The following is a 16,891-nucleotide window of genomic DNA, read 5'->3' on the forward strand; positions in this document are numbered from 1 at the left end:
TTGCCGAAGCAAGAAAACTCGTTCTTAAGAGCTCGTGGCTACAGAAAGTATCTCCGAAGCTATAAAAAAGTCGTTCTACGGAACGCAGTGTAAGTTTGCTGAAGTTACAAAAAGTCGTTCCTAAGGGAGCGCAGCGTAAGTTTTCTGCTCAAAAGTCGTTCCAAAGGGAATGCAGAGCTTACAGCGAAAAATAAACGCTGATTCCGCCGAAGTTTAAGGCGAAGCGCAAAAAGTCAACGCGAATACCGCCGAAGTAAAAGGCGAAGAAGCTCCTAAGGGAGGCTTACAGCGAAAAGTCAGCGCTGATACACCGAAAAATAAGCGGTGAAGCCGAAAAATAAACGACAAAGAGATTGTGTGTTCTACTGAGGGGATGTGTGTGTATCTTCGGCACAAATCTTCATCCGCATACCATAACATCATCACATCATTTGCATAACATGACATCATACATCATATTGCATTAATGGCACAAGAGGGGGATACAATGTTGATCTTCGGAAATTATTTCAAAGAAGTTGTGCCAAAGCACAAAATAAATTGTGAAGAAGTGCAGCTTCGTCAACTCTAATATCAAAGAGGATCTATCGCTTACAAAGCATAATATTTCTACGGAATATGGGTATTCTTCACGAAGCATGAAAAGAAGGGAAGTTGTTTTTTCGCCGAAGGCTCAAAAACGGTATGTACGTAAAGTTTCATGCATCGTAAAGAACTGGATTACAAAACAGCTTATATAGTACATTTAAAACTGTAAAATATTACACACTTCGTTCAACAAATATTACATCAATATTACGAATGTTTCTACAGCAATAGCTATTCCTCTTTTAAAACTACTTCTGCAGCTTCGTTCAGTAGTTGAGTCACAACTTTATCCATAATAGCTTCGGCCATCTTTGTAATTTCATCTTCCTTTTTCGCTTCGGGGTCGGCTAATGACTCAAAAGGCTCCGGGGGAGGAGATAGTTCAGCTACGATACAAAACATAAATAAGTTTGAAGTCACAGAAATAAAATATAAAGTCAAAAGCAATTAGGTAATACCTATCCGCCTTTCAAGCTCTGCAGTTTTTTTCAGCTGCCTTTGATACTTCTCTAGCATCATGAGTATCTTTTTCACTTTTCTTTATAATTTCGTGAGCCATCCCTTGGCCACCATTTTCCCAAATATCGGTGAAAAACTTTCCGCCAACCAAGCTTGCTTCGGCCGAGGGGTCTTTTGTATCTTCAATAGAGAACGCAGCTTCGGCTTGGGCCAGAATCCTCACATGTTTGCATCCTGCCTTCTCTAAGATAGCCGCAATTCCCCTGACACCTGAGAAGGCGCAGACATCTCCACGGCCACTTAAAACTTCTTCAAAGGCTTCGGCTTCGCCGTTGATCCATTCGATTGGACCTTCGGGATCGCCTAGGACGAAGTTGTCCTCATTTGAATATGCGCCAATATTGGCGAAGCTGGTTTTTATCTTTTGTACACATGCCACAAATTTTTCATAGCATATTTCTTTTGAAGAACGAAGCTCCACAACTGTTTTTTCCCAGTAGTCACTGGCGTCTCGGTCAGCTTCGGCAATTGCACATTTTAATTTTTCTTCTGCCAGCTGTTTCTGAAGATCTTCAATTTCGCATTTCTGGGTTTCAGCTTGGGCTTTTGAAATAGCCTCATCTTCTTTTATCTTGTTTATCAATGAGTTTAATATTTTGTCTTTTTCAAGACCTTTGTTCCGTAGCTCAATTACTTCGGAACGAAGGTTATTTAAGGCCATGGTACATCCCTCGTCTTTAGCGCTTTTTTGCGCCCTGAGGGCGTTGCTAAGAATAAGGCCCTGCAAAAAGGGTGTGGTATTAAGTATAAGCAAACGAATTTTTTTTGTTTTTAAGTACAAAAATCTTATTCTCTCACCTTTAAGCTGTTGTATGCTAAGCTGTCGGCCAATTCATCTTTTGATAACACTGAGAGCCCGTCTTCTAGCGTCGGGAATCCGAAGCTTCTTCCCATCTCCCGGCAGACAAAGATCTCCTTGTTGTCTGAGAGACAATATAAGAAGTCTTCTTCTCCGCTGCCGTTGAAAATCAATGCCCCCTTCGGATATTTCAATTTTTAGGCATAGAACTGAGCTTCTTGCTTTTCTTTTTCAGTCAACTTTTTCCCCGAAGCATGTCGTAAAATATAATTGAGAGCTTCGAAAAATGCTTCGGGGGTGGCAGTGGCAGTTTCTTCAGCCAAAATTTGTTCTGCCGCTTCTGTTTCTTTTTCTCTGGTTTCCAAGGATTTCCCCTTGGCGGGTGAAAGTTGCCTAGAGGGGGGTGAATAGGGCGAATCTGAAATTTACAAACTTAATCACAACTACAAGCCGGGTTAGCGTTAGAAATATAATTGAGTCCGAGAAAGAGGGTGCAAAACAAATTGCAAGCAAATAAAGAGTGCGACACGCGGATTTGTTTACCGAGGTTCGGTTCTCGCAAACCTACTCCCCGTTGAGGTGGTCACAAAGACCGGGTCTCTTTCAACCCTTTCCCTCTCTCAAACGGTCCCTCGGACCGAGTGAGCTTCTCTTCTCAATCAAATGAGAATCAAACTTTCCCGCAAGGACCACCACACAATTGGTGTCTCTTGCCTCGTTTACAATTGAGTTGATCGCAAGAAAGAATGAGAGAAAGAAGCAATCCAAGCGCAAGAGCTCAAAAGAACACAACAAATCTCTCTCACTTATCACTAAAGCTTTGTGTGGAATTGGGAGAGGATTTGATCACTTGGGTGTGTCTAGAATTGAATGATAGAGCTCTTGTAAGTAGTTGGAAGGTGGAAAACTTGGATGATTTGAATGTGGGGGTGGTTGGGGTATTTATAGCCCCAACCACCAAACTAGCCGTTTGGTGAAGGCGCTGTCGTATGGCGCACCGGACAGTCCGGTGTGCCACCGGACACTGTCCGGTGCGCTAGCCACGTCACCTGGCCATTGGGTTCCGACCGTTGGAGCTCTGACTTGTGGGTCCGCCTGGCTGTCCGGTGGTGCACCGAACAAGTCCTGTAGACTGTCCGGTGCACCTTCTCGCGCGTGCCTGACTTATGCGCGCTCTGGCGCGCATTAAATGCTGTAGCAGGTGACCGTTGACGCGGAAGGAGCCGTTGCTCCGCTGTCACACCGGACACTGTCCGGTGAATTATAGCGGAGCGGATTCCTGAAGCTGGCGAGTTCAGAGTCGCTCTCCCTTGGGGCACCGGACACTGTCCGGTGGAACACCGGACAGTCCGGTGAATTATAGCGAAGCGCCTCTGAGAATTCCCGAAGGTGAAGAGTTCAGCTTGGAGTCCCCTGGTACACCGGACACTGTCCGGTGGTGCACCGGACAGTCCGGTGCGCCAGACCAGGGCACACTTCGGTTATCCCTTGCTCTCTTTGTTGGACCCTTTTCTTGGTCTTTTTATTGGCTTATTGTGAACCTTTGGCACCTGTAGAACTTATAGACTAGAGCAAACTAGTTAGTCCAATTATTTGTGTTGGGCAATTCAACCACCAAAATCAATTAGGAAAATAGGTGTAAGCCTAATTCCCTTTCAATCTCCCCCTTTTTGGTGATTGATGCCAACACAAACCAAAGCAAATATACAAGTGTATAATTGAACTAGTTTGCATAATTGTAAGTGCAAAGGTTACTTGGAATTGAGCCAATATAAATACTTATAAGATACGCATGGATTGTTTCTTTATATTTTTAACATTTTGGACCACGCTTGCACCACATGTTTTGTTTTTGCAAATTCTTTTGTAAATCCTTTTCAAAGTCCTTTTGCAAATAGTCAAAGGTAAATGAATAAGATTTTGCGAAGCATTTTCAAGATTTGAAATTTTCTCCCCCTGTTTCAAATGCTTTTTCCTTTGACTAAACAAAACTCCCCCTCGACAAATTCCTCCTCTTAGTGTTCAAGAGGGTTTTAAGATATCAATTTTGAAGGTGCTACTTTCTCCCCCTTTTGAACACAATAAGATACCAGTTTGAAAAACTCTTTTAAAATAAGGGTGGTGGTGCGGTCCTTTTGCTTTGGGCTAATACTTTCTCCCCCTTTGGCATGAATCGCAAAAAACAGATACTTTGAGTGAAATATAAGCCCTTTTCTAATTACTTTCTCCCCTTTGGCAAATGAAATATGAGTGAAGATTATACCAAATTCGGAGAGTTGCTTGGAGCGACGGCGAATGATGAGTTATGGAGTGGAGTGGAAGCCTTTGTCTTTGCCGAAGACTCCAATTCCCTTTCAATACACCTATGACTTGTTTTGAAATTCACTTAAAAACACATTAGTCATATCATATGAAAGAGACATGATCAAAGGTATATTAATGAGCTATATGTGCAAGACATCAAAAGAAATTCCTAGAATCAAGAATATAAAGCTCATGCCTAAGTTTGTTAAAAGTTTGTTCATCAAGTGGCTTGGTAAAGATATCGGCTAATTGATCCTTAGTGTTAATATATGCAATCTCGATATCTCCCTTTTGTTGGTGATCCCTTAGAAAATGATACCGAATGGCTATGTGTTTAGTGCGGCTATGCTCAATGGGATTATCCGCCATGCGGATTGCACTCTCATTATCACATAGAAGAGGAACTTTGGTTAATTTGTAACCATAGTCCCTAAGGGTTTGCCTCATCCAAAGTAATTGCGCGCAACAATGTCCTGCGGCAATATACTCGGCTTCAGCGGTAGAAAGAGCTACGGAATTTTGCTTCTTTGAAGCCCAAGACACCAAGGATCTTCCCAAGAACTGGCAAGTCCCTGATGTGCTCTTTCTATTAATTTTACACCCTGCCCAATCGGCATCTGAATAACCAATTAAATCAAAAGTGGATCCCTTAGGATACCAAAGCCCAAACTTAGGAGTATAAACTAAATATCTCAAGATTTGTTTTACGGCCGTGAGGTGAGCTTCCTTAGGGTGGGCTTGGAATCTTGCACACATGCATACGGAAAGCATAATATCCTATCGAGATGCACATAAATAGAGTAAGGAGCCTATCATCGACCGGTATACCTTTTGATCGACGGATTTACCTTCCGTGTCGAGGTCGAGATGCCCATTGGTTCCCATGGGTGTCTTGATGGGTTTGGCATCCTTCATCCCAAACTTGCTTAGAATATCTTGAGTATACTTCGTTTGGCATAGGAAGGTGCCCTCTTGGAGTTGCTTCACTTGAAATCCCAAGAAGTACTTCAACTCCCCCATCATTGACATCTCGAATTTCTGTGTCATGATCCTACTAAACTCTTCACATGTAGATTCGTTAGTAGACCCAAATATAATATCATCAACATAAATTTGGCATACAAACAAATCATTTTCAAGTGTTTTGGTAAAGAATGTAGGATCGACCTTTCCGACTTTGAATCCATTAGTGATAAGGATATCTCTTAGGCATTCATACCATGCTCTTGGGGGCTTGCTTGAGCCCATAAAGCGCCTTAGAGAGTTTATAAACATGGCTAGGGTACTCACTATCTTCAAAGCCGGGAGGTTGCTCAACATAGACCTCTTCCTTGATTGGTCCATTGAGGAAGGCACTCTTCACGTCCATTTGATAAAGCTTGAAGCCATGGTAAGTAGCATAGGCTAATAATATATGAATTGACTCAAGCCTAGCTACGGGTGCATAGGTTTCACCGAAATCCAAACCTTCGACTTGGGAGTATCCCTTGGCCACAAGTCGAGCTTTGTTCCTTGTCACCACACCATGCTCATCTTGCTTGTTGCGGAACACCCACTTGGTTCCTACAACATTTTGATTAGGACGTGGAACTAAATGCCATACCTCGTTCCTAGTGAAGTTGTTGAGCTCCTCTTGCATCGCCACCACCCAATCCGAATCTTGAAGTGCTTCCTCTACCCTGTGAGGCTCAATAGAGGAAACAAAAGAGTAATGCTCACAAAAATGTGCAACACGAGATCTAGTGGTTACCCCCTTATGAATGTCGCCGAGAATGGTGTCGACGGGGTGATCTCGTTGGATTGCTTGGTGGACTCTTGGGTGTGACGGTCTTGGTTCTTCATCCTCCTTGTCTTGATCATTTGCATCTCCCCCTTGATCATTGTCGTCATCTTGAGGTGGCTCATTTTCTTGATCTTCTCCTTCATCAACTTGAGCCTCATCCTAATTTTTTGTTGGTGGAGATGCTTGCGTGGAGGAGGATGGTTGATCTTGTGCATTTGGAGGCTCTTTGGGTTCCTTAGGACACACATCCCCAATGGACATGTTCCTTAGTGCGACGCACGGAGCCTCTTCATCACATATCTCATCAAGATCAACTTGCTCTACTTGAGAGCCGTTAGTCTCATCAAACACAACGTCACAAGAAACTTCAACTTGTCCAGAGGACTTGTTAAAGACTCTATATGCCCTTGTGTTTGAATCATATCCTAGTAAAAAACCTTCTACAGTCTTAGGAACAAATTTAGATTTCCTACCTCTTTTAACAAGAATAAAGCATTTGCTACCAAAGACTCTAAAATATGAAATATTGGGCTTTTTACCGGTTAGGAGTTCGTATGATGTCTTCTTGAGGATTCGGTGTAGATACAACCGGTTGATGGCGTAGCAGGCGGTATTGACCGCCTCGGCCCAAAACCGATCCGAAGTCTTGTACTCATCAAGCATGGTTCTTGCCATGTCCAATAGAGTTATATTCTTCCTCTCCACTACACCATTTTGTTGTGGCGTGTAGGGAGAAGAGAACTCATGCTTGATTCCCTCCTCCTCAAGGAAGCCTTCGATTTGTGAGTTCTTGAACTCCGTCCCGTTGTCGCTTCTAATTTTCTTGATCCTTAAGCCGAACTCGTTTTGAGCCTATCTCAAGAATCCTTTTAAGGTCTCTTGTGTATGAGATTTTTCCTGCAAAAAGAATACCCAAGCGAAGCGAGAATAGTCATCCACAATAACTAGACATTACTTACTCCCGTCGATGCTTATGTAAGCTATCGGGCCGAATAGGTCCATGTGTAGGAGCTCGAGCGGCCTGTCAGTCGTCATGATGTTCTTGTGTGGATGATGAGTCCCAACTTGCTTCCCTGCTTGGCATGCGCTACAAATCCTGTCTTTCTCAAAATGAACATTTGTTAATCCTAAAATATGCTCTCCCTTTAGAAGCTTATGAAGATTCTTCATCCCAACATGGGCTAGTCGGCGGTGCCAGAGCCAACCCATGTTAGTCTTAGCAATTAAGCAAGTGTCAAGTTCAGCTCTATCAAAATCTACTAGGTATAGCTGACCCTCTAACATTCCCTCAAAGGCTACTGAATCATCACTTCTTCTAAAGACAGTGACACCTACATCAGTAAATAGACAGTTGTAACCCATTTTGCATAATTGAGAAACGGAAAGCAAATTGTAATCTAAAGAGTCTACAAGAAAAACATTGGAAATGGAATGGTCAGGGGATATAGCAATTTTACCCAAACCTTTGACCAAACCTTGGTTTCCATCCCCGAATGTAATAGCTCGTTGGGGATCCTGGTTTTTCTCGTAGGAGGAGAACATTTTCTTCTCCCCTGTCATGTGGTTTGTGCACCCGCTGTCGATTATCCAACTTGAGCCCCCGGATGCATAAACCTACAAAACAAGTTTAGTTCTTGGTTTGAGGTACCCAAACTATTTTGGGTCCTTTGCCATTAGATACAAGAACTTTGGGTACCCAAACACAAGTTTTTGATCCCTTGTGTTTGCCCCCAACAAACTTGGCAACTACTTTGTCGGATTTGTTAGTTAGGACATAATAGGCATCAAAAGTTTTAAATGAAATGCTATGGTCATTTGATGCACTAGGAGTTTTCTTCTTAGGCAACTTAACACGGGTTGGTTGCCTAGAGCTAGATGTCTCACCCTTATACATAAAAGCATGGTTAGGGCCAGAGTGAGACTTCCTAGAATGAATTTTCCTAATTTTGCTCTCGGGATAACCGGCAGGGTACAAAATGTAACCCTCGTTATCCTGAGGCATGGGAGCCTTGCCCTTAACAAAGTTGGACAATTTCTTAGGAGGGGCATTAAGTTTGACATTGCCTCCCTGTTGGAAGCCAATGCCATCCTTAATGTCAGGGCGTCTCCCATTATAAAGCATACTACGAGCAAACTTAAATTTTTCATTTTCTAGTTCATGCTCGGCAATTTTAGCATCTAATTTAGCTATATGATCATTTTGTTGTTTAATCATGGAAAGGTGATCATGTATAGCATTAACATCAACATTTCTACATCTAGTGCAAATAGTGACATGCTCAGTGGTAGATGTAGAGGGTTTGCAAGAATCAAGTTCAACAATCTTAGCACGCAATATATCATTTTTATCTCTAAGATCGAAAATTGTAACATCGCAAACATCTAGTTCTTTAACCTTACCAAGCAATTTTTCATTCTCAATCCTAAGGCTAGCAAGAGAAAGGTTTAATTCTTTAATCTTAGCAAGCAAATCATCATTATCATTTCTAAGATTGGGATTTGAAACATCACAAGCATTTAAATCAACCTTAGCAATTAAACTAGCATTTTCATTTCTAAGGTTGTCTATAGTCTCATGGCAAGTGTTTGGCTCACTAGATAATTTTTCACATTTTTCTACTTCTAGAGCATAAGCATTTTTAACTTTAACATGCTTTTTGTTTTCCTTAATAAGGAAGTCCTCTTGGGTGTCTAAGAGATCATCCTTTTCATGAATAGCACTAATCAATTCATTTAACTTTTCTTTTTGTTGCATGTTTAGGTTGGCAAAAAGAATGCGCAAGTTATCTTCCTCATTACTAGCATTATCCTCATCACTAGAGGTTTCATATTTGGTGGACGATCTCGATTTTACCTTCTTTCTTTTGCCGGCCTTTGCCATGAGGCACTTGTGGCCGACGTTGGGGAAGAGAAGTCCCTTGGTGACGGCGATGTTGGCGGCATCCTCATCGGAGGAGGAGTCGGTGGAGCTCTCGTCGGAGTCCCACTCCCGGCAAACATGGGCGTCGCCGCCCTTCTTCTTATAGTACCTCTTCTTCTCCTTTCTTCTCCCTTTCTTGTCGTCGCCCCTGTCACTAGAAATAGGACATTTTGCTATAAAGTGACCGGGCTTACCACACTTGTAGCAAACTTTCTTGGAGCGGGGCTTGTAATCCTTCTCCCTCCTTTGTTTGAGGATTTGGTGAAAGCTCTTGATGACGAGCGCCATCTCCTCATTGTCGAGCTTTGAGGCGTCGATTGGTTGTATACTTGATGTAGACTCTTCCTTCTTCTCCTCCGTCGCTTTGAATGCGACCGGTTGTGTTTCGGACGTGGAGGGGCCATCAAGCTCGTTGATCTTCTTTGAGCCTTTGATCATTAATTCAAAGCTCACAAAATTCCCAATTACTTCCTCGGGAGACATTAGTGTATATCTAGGATTTCCTCGAATTAATTGAACTTGCGTAGGGTTAAGAAAAACGAGGGATCTTAGAATAACCTTGACCATTTCATGGTCATCCCATTTCTTGCTCCCGAGGTTGCGCACTTGGTTCACCAAGGTTTTGAGTCGGTTGTACATGTCTTGTGGCTCCTCCCCTTGGCGAAGTCAGAAGCGACCGAGCTCCCCCTCGATCGTTTCCCGCTTGGTGATTTTGGTCACCTCGTCTCCTTCGTGCGCGGTCTTTAGCGTGTCCCAAATCTCCTTAGCATTTTTCAACCCTTGCACCTTATTATACTCCTCTCAACTTAGAGAAGCGAGGAGTATAGTTGAGGCTTGGGAGTTGAAGTGTTGGATTTGGGCCACTTCGTCCTCATCATAATCTTCATCCCCTACGGATGGTACCTGTACACCAAACTCAACAACATCCCATATACTTTTTTGGAGTGAGGTTAGATGAAATCGCATCAAATCACTCCACCTAGCATAATCTTCACCATCAAACGTTGGTGGTTTGCCTAATGGGACGGAAAGTAAAGGCGTATGTTTAGGAATGCGAGGATAGCGTAAGGAGATCTTTCTAAACTTCTTACGCTCATGGCGCTTAGAAGTGACGGACGACACGTCGGAGCCAGAGGTGGATGGCGATGAGGTGTCGGTCTCGTAGTAGACCACCTTCCTCATCTTCTTCTTCTTGTCACCGCTCCGTCGCGACTTGTGTGAAGGGGATTCCTTTTCCTTCCCCTTCCCTTTGTTGTAGGACTCTCCCGATGGAGCCTTCCCGTGGCTTGTAGCGGGCTTCTCGCCGGTCATCATCTCCTTCTTGGCGTGATCTCCCGACATCACTTCGAGCGGTTAGGCTCTAATGAAGCACCGGGCTCCGATACCAATTGAAAGTCGCCTAGAGGGGGGTGAATAGGGCGAATCTGAAATTTACAAACTTAATCACAACTACAAGCCGGGTTAGCGTTAGAAATATAATTGAGTCCGAGAGAGAGGGTGCAAAACAAATCGCAAGCGAATAAAGAGTGTGACACGCGGATTTGTTTTACCAAGGTTCGGTTCTCGCAAACCTACTCCCCGTTGAGGTGGTCACAAAGATCGGGTCTCTTTCAACCCTTTCCCTCTCTCAAACGATCCCTCGGACCGAGTGAGCTTCTCTTCTCAATCAAATGGGAATCAAACTTCCCCGCAAGGACCACCACACAATTGGTGTCTCTTGCCTCGGTTACAATTGAGTTGATCGCAAGAAAGAATGAGAGAAAGAAGCAATCCAAGCGCAAGAGCTCAAAAGAACACAACAAATCTCTCTCACTTATCACTAAAGCTTTGTGTGGAATTGGGAGAGGATTTGATCACTTGGTGTGTCTAGAATTGAATGATAGAGCTCTTGTAAGTAGTTGGAAGGTGGAAAACTTAGATGATTTGAATGTGGGGGTGGTTAGGGTATTTATAGCCCCAACCACCAAACTAGCTGTTTGGTGGAGGCGCTGTCGTATGGCGCACCGGAAAGTCCGGTGCGCCACCGGACACTGTCCGGTGCGCCAGCCACGTCACCTGGCCGTTGAGTTTCGACCGTTGGAGCTCTGACTTGTGGGCCCGCCTGGCTGTCCGGTGGTGCACCGGACACTTCCTGTAGACAGTCCGGTGCGCCTTCTCGCGCGTGCCTGACTTCTGCGCGCTCTGGCGCGCATTAAATGCTGTAGCAGGTGACCATTGGCGCGGAAGGAGTCGTTGCTCCGCTGTCACACCAGACAGTCTGGTGTGCACCGGACACTGTCCGGTGACTCACCGGACAGTCCGGTGAATTATAGCGGAGCGGATTTCCGAAGCTGGCGAGTTCAGAGTCGCTCTCCCTTGGGGCACCGGACACTGTCCGGTGGAACACCGGACAGTCCGGTGAATTATAGCGAAGCGCCTCTGAGAATTCCCGAAGGTGAAGAGTTCAGCTTGGAGTCCCCTGGTACACCGGACACTGTCCGGTGGCACACCGGACAGTCCGGTGCGCCAGACCAGGGCACACTTCGGTTATCCCTTGCTCTCTTTGTTGGACCCTTTTCTTGGTCTTTTTATTGGCTTATTGTGAACCTTTGGCACCTGTAGAACTTATAGACTAGCGCAAACTAGTTAGTCCAATTATTTGTGTTGGGCAATTCAACCACCAAAATCAATTAGGAAAATAGGTGTAAGCCTAATTCCCTTTCAGCGGGCTCTGAAGGCCCAACTTTAGTCTCAGCCTGGTGCTTTGTAGCTTCGGCTTCAGAGGCTGTTGTCTTAATCTGCGCTTTTTGAACTTCGGCAATTTTCTTCGGAGTAGAGCTTGAAGACTTTATTGTCTCCAGTACATCCAGAACATTAACCATCCTTTTTCTTTTGGGGGTCATTACCGAACCTTTCTGGGTTTTTGGTACTTCAACTTCTGCCGAAGGACTTAAAATTTCTGATGTTTTTGTCTTTTCAGCTCTCGGCTCTCCAATTTTTTCAGCCTTCGGTGTTACAGCCGACTCTTCATTCTTTTGTGTAAGAGCAGGTCCTTTGGCTTCAGTAGCCGTAGAGGTCTCACCACCAAATTCAGGCACTGAGGCCGGTTCGATGAAGCGCGGTCGGTGAGTAAGGACCTTCACCCTTTTCCTCTTTGGCGCGGCCTCACTTAGAGCAACTGAAGCATCACTTTTCCCAGAAGTTGCGCTTTTTCTCTTTTGCCCTTTCAGCGGATAGCGGTAATCAGGGTACATAAACCCAATAGCATCGAAAACTCTATTCAACCTCTTCTTCTTCCGGCCTCCGAAGGTCGCAGACAGCGCGTTATCTTCTGCCTTCGAATATGGTCGAAGCAGTTCGTCGCTTGTAGCTTCGATGCACTTCAGCCAATCATCATCTGGCTCAATAAACTTACCCTCGTATCTGAAGGTGTATTTCAACCTAACCAGTCCACCTTCGTCAGATTTACTGATAGTTTCCTTTGGCATTTCCCATTGCTCTACAAGCGGCCACACTCTGAAGGCTATGTGCTCCTGGACTAAATCCCTCGTCCCAATGAAACAACAGACTATGCCGAAGGCCTTTTGGCATTCTTCGGCTACTTCATCAATTACCACCTTTGGTTTCCGAAGGCCGAAGCGCTGCCAGATAGGACACATGATAATATCTTTAATGTCTTCTCGTGCCTTTAAATCGTTTTTCACGTAAAACCATTCCTTCATCCAGTCCCCAGGCCATCTTTTCCGGAAGGTTGGCATGGGGCAGCTCGAGCCAGAGCGAGCGACGAAGCTATAACAGCCAAAATTGTTATGATATTGCTCTTTGCCCCAGGGTTTCGTCTCATATAACAGTTCATGCATACTGCAGAAACTTTTTGCATTTGGCTCCAAGCCCTGGCTCCTCACGGCCCAGACGAAGATTCCCATTCTTATGATTGCTTCGGGAGTAATTTGATGAAGGTAGACCTGATAGATCTTCAAAACCTCAACCACAAATTTGCTTAAGGGGAACCGAAGCCCAGCTTTAAAAAAGCTTCGGAAGATCACAACTTCATTCTCTTCGGGAGTAGGCACAGTCCTCTCTCCGTCATCTTCCCTCACAGTAGACATGTCTCGAAAATATCTTCCCCTCATGTTATCAAGATGACTCTGTTTAATACTCGATTTTCCGAAGACTGTGTGACTTGATCGCCACGGTCGATCTTTGGAGTCTTCACCTCCACTCTCCACATCATAAATGTCACTATCACTAGTATCTTCAGATAAACCTTCTAAAATCTCCCTTGTATTCTTCTCTGTATTCGTCTTTGCTATTGACTCAAGAAAGCCAAGATTCTTCTCCTCAGAAAGGCTCAACTTCGTTTCAGCAACAGCTTTTTTATCTTCAGACATCTTCGGAAATGCTAAAAACTGCTCTCAAAGCCAAAGCTTAAAAAACCTAAAAAGCCAAACAAGTGTTGGTGCGCAAAAGAGCTAAAAGTTGAGTAAGCAAGAGCAGATGGCAGGAAAGCGTGTCAGATGTGCTCACGGTGTGCTCTTATTTATACGACCAGTGTGTTGCAAGTGGAGGGTCCCGCTTGTCATTGACTGATGCTATTCTAGCAAAGGGAAGGTGTTTTTTTGGACCTTCGGCTTAAGGCCTTCGTCCATATCGCAATCTGAATTTATCATTCTAACAAATTAATATTGCGAGGGGCTACTGTTGGGGGCCTTCGTCTTCCGAAGGTCCCCAAAAATATGATTTAACAATGTTTCTGGAGTATGATACATGAACAGGTACCTTCGGACTTAGGACAAAACTACAGTATGAAGAAGCACAAAGAATACGAAGGATGTCGCAGAGCCAAAGCTATGCGCAGGGGAGCTTCGACGTGATAACATAAAAGGGAACCGACTTAAAAGGGAAAAGGCTATTTAGACCCCGATGGACTATTATAGAGTTATTAGCAAATGTAAAGGGCATGGGTGTAATTTTACATGGGTTACGTCCCGCGCCTATAAATAGATGAACAGTGCTCCCGTACTGTTCACGCTGACTGAACATTTGCTTTTGCGTCACGCTTGTACTTTTACCTTCTTTCAAGCCGAAGGTACTTTTGTAACTTGTTAGTATTCCTATTTTTCTTTAATAATAAAAATAGAAATGAGTTGTTGATAATAAATAATTGTTGGTATTGTCTTTTATATCTCATATGTTTCCTTCCTCGTTTATATGTTGCTTTGACGAAGGTACGTCCTTCACAACCTTCGTCCGAAAATCATTATCTCCCGAAGGGATATAATGCTTCGAAGGACGAAGGACTTTAACGTTTAATATTCTCTGTGTTGCCTTGTTCTTGACTCATAGCATTTGAGAACAAGTCCCCAACACCACTCTTATTTACCCAATAATGTTCTTATTAATCATTGTGACATGTTCAGGTTAACTTGATGGGACCTAATAGGTTACCCCAGTTTGGTTTACTTCACACCTTGCTTACCATTAAACTATTGGGTAGTATATGCTATTGCTCTATGTGGTTTTAGGTGATATGATACATATGTGTCGGGGACCATAATTAGGGGTACCCTCAAGACGCCTAATTCTCAGCTGGTAACCCCCATCAACATAAAGCTGCAAAGGCCTGATGGGTGCGATTAAGTCAGGGATCAGTCCGTACGAGCGACTCGATCGTGCCTCGCCCGAGCCTAGCCTCGGACAAGGGCAGCCGACCCCGGAGGATTTCCGTCTCGCCCGAGGCCCCCCTCCAACGGCGGACACATCTCCGGCTCGCCCGAGGCCCTGCCTTCACTAAGAAGCAACCCTGACTAAATCGCCGCACCGACCGACCGAATCGCAGGAGCATTTAACGCAAAGGTGGCCTGACACCTTTATCCTGACGCGCGCCCCCGGCAGAGCCGAAGTGACCGCCGTCACTTCACCGCTCCACTGACCGGCCTGATAGAAGGACAGCGCCGCCTGCGCCACTCCGACTGCAGTGCCCTTGACAGAGTGAGACTGACAGGCAGTCAGGCCCTGCCAAAGGCACCACGGGAAACTCCGCTCCGCCCGACCCAGGGCTCAGACTCGGGCTAAGTCCCGGAAGACGGCGAACTCCGCTCCGCCCGACCCAGGGCTCGGACTCGGGCTCCGCCCCGGAAGACGGCGAACTCCGCTCCGCCCGACCCAGGGCTCGGACTCGGGCTAAGTCCCGGAAGACGGCGAACTCCGCTCCGCCTGACCCAGGGCTCGGACTCGGGCTAAGTCCCGGAAGACGGCGAACTCCGCTCCGCCCGACCCAGGGCTCGGACTCGGGCTAAGCCCCGGAAGACGGCGAACTCTGCTCCGCCTGACCCAGGGCTCGGACTCGGGCTCCGCCCCGGAAGACGACGAACTCCGCTTCGCCCGACCCTAGGGCTCGGACTCCGCCCTGGCCTCTGCCGAACGACCTCCGCCTCGCCCTACCCAGGGGCTCGGACTCGGCCTCGGCCATGGAAGACAGACTCGACCTCGGCTTCGGAGGAGCCTCCACGTCGCCCGACTTAGGGCGTAGGCCAGCCACGTCAACAAGAAGTGCCATCATCACCCTACCCCGAGCTGACTCGGGCCGCAGAGAACAAGACCGGTGTCCCATCTGGCTAGCTCCGCCAGATAGGCAATGATGGCGCCCCGCAAGCCCTGTGACGACGGCGGCTCTCAGCTCTCTTACGAAAGCAGGAGGACATCGGCAAGGACTCAACCGCTCCGACAGCTGTCCCTCCGCCAGGCTCCGTTGCTCCTCCGACGGCCACGACATCACACCAGTTGGGTGCCAAGATCTCTCCGGCTGCCACATCGGCATGTACTTAGGGCGCTAGCTCTCCCCCGCTAGACACGTAGCACTCCGCTACACCCCCATTGTACACCTGGATCCTCTCCTTACGCCTATAAAAGGAAGGATCAGGGCCCTCTTAGAGAAGGTTGGCCGCGCGGGGACGAGGACGGGACAGGCGCTCTCTTGGGGCCGCTCGCTTCCCTCACCCGCGTGGACGCTTGTAACCCCCTACTGCAAGCGCACCCAACCTGGGCACGGGACGAACACGAAGGCCGCGGGATTTCCACCTCTCTCACGCCCGTCTCCGGCCACCTCGCTTCCCCCCTTCGCGCTCGCCCACGCGCTCGACCCATCTGGGCTGGGGCACGCAGCGACATTCACTCGTCGGCTTAGGGACCCCCCGGTCTCGAAACGCCGACAGTTGGCGCGCCAGGTAGGGGCCTACTGCGTGTTGACGAACAGCTTCCCGTCAAGCTCCAGATGGGCAGTCTCCAGCAACCGCTCCGACCCGGGACGGTGCTCCGTTTCAGGAGTCTTGAGTTCATGTCCTTCGACGGCAGCTACGACATGATACTCCTTCCGCCGCCGCGCGACAACGACAATGGCGGCCGACAACCCGCCCGCCGGCGGCGGGATCGACGACATCTTCCCCGCGCAGTGGAAGAACAACATTCGAGCTCGCCCCGTCCTCTCCCCGGCCAACGGAGGAGGAGGCGGGGCAACCAAGGCCAAGCGAGAGGCTGCGCCTCGTTGGCTGTCGAGCGAGTCGACGTCCCCAGCGCCCCAACGGGGGGCGCGTCGGGCGTCTACCTCGCGTTTGAGACGAAGGCGAGCGCCGTCTCCCCGCGACACGCCAACCCCGAGCAAGTGGACGACGCCAGTGCGCTCGCGGAGAGCTTGCAGGACGTCACCCTCGTACCTGAGACGGCGGTGCAATCAGTCCCCGATGTGACTATGTCGCTGCTCGCCGACCGAAAGGTACCAACCGATTCCCATCCTACGTCATTTCGGCTCAGCCTCAACCCGCCTAGTGACCTTGCTTTGGCGGCCGCTCTCGTAGAGGCGAGATCAAACCCTCTGGGGTTTCGCATGCGGTCGCCTTGGGACCGGTTGACGGACGTATCGACCTGCGGGCCCTCTGGGTCCGAGGAAGATGACGACCCCAACATCTGTTGGGATTTCTCTGGATTTGGCAACCCCAGTGCC

Source organism: Zea mays, chromosome 5, assembly GCF_902167145.1.
Source record: "Zea mays cultivar B73 chromosome 5, Zm-B73-REFERENCE-NAM-5.0, whole genome shotgun sequence".
Lineage (NCBI taxonomy): Eukaryota > Viridiplantae > Streptophyta > Magnoliopsida > Poales > Poaceae > Zea > Zea mays.